Source organism: Etheostoma cragini, chromosome 10 (genome assembly GCF_013103735.1).
Source record: "Etheostoma cragini isolate CJK2018 chromosome 10, CSU_Ecrag_1.0, whole genome shotgun sequence".
Classification (NCBI taxonomy): domain Eukaryota; kingdom Metazoa; phylum Chordata; class Actinopteri; order Perciformes; family Percidae; genus Etheostoma; species Etheostoma cragini.
This window is the reverse complement of record NC_048416.1, coordinates 10,646,765-10,651,213: the sequence shown is the minus strand read 5'-3', so window position 1 is coordinate 10,651,213 and position 4,449 is coordinate 10,646,765. Positions and strand designations below refer to the sequence as shown.

The 4,449-nt window shown below is 42.4% G+C and overlaps 1 long non-coding RNA gene across 1 annotated transcript in view; it reads right to left on the bottom strand.

The window, feature by feature from the left end:
- Nucleotides 1-4,355: 4,355 nt before the first annotated feature.
- The window catches only part of LOC117951559, a 17,644-nt gene continuing 17,550 nt past the window's right edge, over nt 4,356-4,449 (bottom strand). The window contains exon 3 of the long non-coding RNA XR_004658210.1: nt 4,356-4,368. This is a non-coding gene — a long non-coding RNA (uncharacterized LOC117951559). The remainder of the gene's footprint in view (nt 4,369-4,449) is intronic.

Below are 4,449 nucleotides of genomic sequence, written 5' to 3'. Positions count from 1 at the left end.
ACACACACACACACACACACACACACACACACACACACACACACACACACACACACACACACACACACAAACTCACACGCATACACACGCGCGCACACACACACACACACACACAGGAACAGAGTGTGGGGATAATATGGAAGAGCATGAACTATTATTAATATTATTATGTTTATATATTTGGAATCTGCAGGTTACGCCCAGGCAGCTTCTCTTGGATGTGAATGTAAGGAGTAAATTACAGACAGGTTGCCTTGTATAATAATTGATTTAAACATCAATGTTGTCATAAAAGTCACAGAGATTGGAATGAAGCTAGAGTAATAATCGTATTAATATCAATAACCATAATCATAATAAATATTATAATAATGTTTCCAAAAAATGTAATAATAATGATAAATAAATCGAATTAAATCCTATTTACTATTACTAGTATTATTATTTAATAATTACTAAAAGACTAAACGTTTAAACAAATAAATATACCACAGATATTAAATAGAATCTTTAAAGGTAAAAAAAAGTCTGCAGTAAAATGCCACAATATGACCATGTGTGTGTGCGTGTGTGTGTGTGTGTGTGTGTCTGTCTGGATGAGGATCAGGATCACAAATGTCTCAGTTAGAAGCTCTGCCTCCTTTTACTATTGTTATGAGGACACTTGCTCCTTACAATGAAAGAGCGCGCGCACACACACACACACACACACACACACACACACACACACACGCGCACACACACACACACACACACACACACACACTGGTTCCCACAGTGTGTGCCACCACACACTGTGGGAACACTCTTAAGCTCCCTCTGATGTGTGTGTGTGTGTGTGTGTGTGTGTGTGTGTGTCTATAATCATTCTAATGAAGGTTAACGAGCTCTGCTCAGCCTCCTCTTTATTAAATTAATCTGAGCCAGTAATGAATCATAATTACTATAATTAGCAGCTGGAGCTGCCTGGTGTCACACGGTGTGTGGTCAGAGCCAGCTGATGATGTCACACGGTGTGTGGTCAGAGCCAGCTGATGATGTCACACGGTACGCGGTCGGAGCCAGCTGATGACAACGAGGCGTTCATCCCACCTGCACCCTTTATATGTTGGTGTGAACACATTAGTGAACAGTTCTGATAGTGCTGTGTCCACCACTGATACGATGCACTCTTAACCAGTGCAGTGCCCGTTTGGGGCGTGCACCCGGGATGGGACTATAGCTTGGTTCCCAGTATTTCTTCTCTCCTTTATTGTGTAAATTCTCACAAACAACACATAGCGTTGTTGCCTGGTGTGCCACACTCACATACACACACACACACACACATATATGTATATACATATACTTCCAGTACATGTTTAAAGGGCAAGATTTTATATTTTTTTCTTCATTAAATTATGCGATCTGTTTAAACCCGACTGCAGCAGAGAGCAGTCAGCATCAGCCGGCTGCTTGCATTTGATTCCCAGTTTGAGTGTTGCTTGTGAGGCGTGTCAGAGGCAATCAGTGACAGGAGACACTGAACGCTTAGAAAGACGTTTCAAAAAATGTAAAAATATTGACATAAAATGTCTGGTCTGTTATCAACCAAACTGACATCTGTCCCAAACCACTGGCGTTCAGATCTCATGTCAGTAGAGTCTATGTTTTATAGTATTTAACATAAAGTTCACGTTATTTTCCCGTCTCTGACTCATCCCCGTCGCCCTCTTTTCTCCGTCTGTCGCCCTGCTCCCTCCATTCCTCCTGTGTTTCTATTTTGTGCCTTTTCAAGGTTCTGTATTTTAGATTAGCCCTCCTCCTCTTCCCCATTACAGGAGTAATAGCCCCCCATCCTCCACACACACACACACACACACACACACACACAGTTAGACACTCAGATAACATCTGACCTGGAGAATTAATTAAATATGATAGCTGATTAAAAATAGCATAACTAATAGTGTAATATCTCAAGCTGTCGTCTTTAATAGTCAACATTGTGTGTGTGCGTCTTATCTGCTGCAGACAGACGCTCTCACTATTGATTCCTGTTCATTTCAGTTGTCAGGCGGACCACTCAGCTCATCTGGAATCATTAAACTCTACTGTCTGCCTGTCTCTGACTGTCTCTGTCCGTCTCTGTCTCTCCGCCTGTCTCTCTCTCTCGCTCTTCCTCTTTCAAGATCTTCCTACTTTTATCCCACTATTCATCACTCATTTTAATTTCAGCTGTTTTTAAACTGACTTGACTGAAACAGTGTAGCTCACTGCCTATTTGTAGTATTAATAGGATGTATCATACAAACTCATCAGTGAGCCACACTGTTGCTCTGGCTGACATGTTCCTTCATCACCATAAACACACACACACACACACACACACACACACACACACACACACAAACACACACACACACACACACACTGCGTTGCTACCACAAATACTTATTGGAGCACCAAATGTGGATACATCCACTGCTATAAATGACAGCACTTAGTTTCCATCTGTTTGTTTGATAAAACTACAGCAAGCAGCCATTTTAGGGAATCATTTTAAAAACCAAAACAATCATGTTTGTTCATTACACCTTGTTCATTATATTTCTTCCTTTCCCTGTCTGTGGCTCTCAGACAAGCTCATTGGTTCCACCGTGAGGCTCGCTGATTGGCTAATAGCTTATTGTTTGCAAGACGATGAAGCTCTACCTCACAGACGAAGAAGATTCATCAGGGTGTTTGTCGGACATTCAGTGTTGGTGGGGGGGTGCACATGGAGGTAGTCGACATTAGAAACACAAAGAACATCGTCAGCCATCTCCTTTAAACATAAATGATTACACATTAGTACTAAAATGAGAGAACGTAAGTCTCCCAACATTTAACTCTCACCATCGCTGATAATTAGAAACTAGTTGTAAACCTGCAGGAGTCAAGCAACACAATTTTGTTCTTTTCCCTTCACAACAAAATCCCCCTCCCCCACTGTCCGTGCTCTAGTGATCAGCGTATTCAGTGTGAGGCCTGGTGGGCACCCATGTGGGTGTTTGCTTCATTCCCAGTGAGAGCTCCTCTCCTCTGACGGGGCTGTTCAATCACAGGCACTATAGGTCACAGCAGAATTACACACTGCGCTCTGAGCTGAATGGGATCCTTAGCATTATTCTGAAAATGTTCACTGGCCAAGAGTCTCGAGCGGGGATCAGTGTGTAAATATAATATATAACTACACTGTTACTGTATGGTAACTTCTGGCTCCAAATTACCAAGATGGTGATGACCAAAATCCAGATTTCTGTCTTTAAAATCAGCCCCTCACAAAGTGCGGAGGGCTTTGAAGCAAATTGAACATAGTGTCCAAACAGTGGAACTGTCAAGTGACGCCCTCTGCCCCAAAAAACACAGACTTACATGGAACACCACAACCCCTGTGAAATAACTGGAGTTTGATCCATTCGGTCAAAAAATTTGGAAAGCAAGTAATTTAATCCCCATTCAACAGAGAAGCGCTGCTCTCTATTGGCTGCACAGTGCAGAAGCAGTGCTGATCCAGATGTTTGGCTCCAGATGGCTTCATGTTCCACTGAGCAACTCTCAGAGCAATGAACAGGGCTCTGCCTCCAACGCTGGATCCACGTCTGATTATGCATCCATGTTCAAGAAGGCCGTCTTGGGTGATGTCAGTGGGTGACGTCCCTTCTGCTACGTCCATTCTTTACGTGAAGTGTATGCCACAGACCTCCTGCTGATACTAGGTAGAAAAAGCAGATTGGCGTGATGCAGGTGCTCATGGTCAGGACACTTCCTGTGAGAATGACATAAATATCCACAGCTCTTTTTACACTATTTCTCTGTTCAAACTGACCGTAGAAATATTAATGCATACTTTTCTTCAACCTTATTTATGGGAGGAAAACAAATCATAAAGCCACTGTGTGTAGAATTAGAAATGCCCCCAGTGGTTGTACTAAACCCGTCACTGTGGCAGACAGCAGAGCAAATGTGATTTCCCTCAATGTGTTCTTTAGCTCACGGTCAAATCTCTTAAACTGCTGGGCAACATTAATGTTTTTAATATTTCAATACAAGGCCTCAGTGTGGTTCTGGTTGATGTAACACACAATGACACTTAAAGTGCTGACCAGGCGCACACACACACGTGCACACAAACACACGCACACACACACGTGCAAATACAAACACACACACACACACACACAATATATCTTTGTGGGGACCCATTATTGACATTATGCATTCCCTACCCCTTACCCTAACCTTAACCACCACAACTAAATGCCTAACCTTAACCCTTACCTTCACCATAACCATAATCTTATTCTAACCCCAATCCTAAAACCAAGTATTAACCCTTAAACAGCCCTTTAAAGTTTTGGGGTTCCAGTTTTTGGACCCCACGAATGTAGTTAAATGAGAATACACACACACACACACACACACACA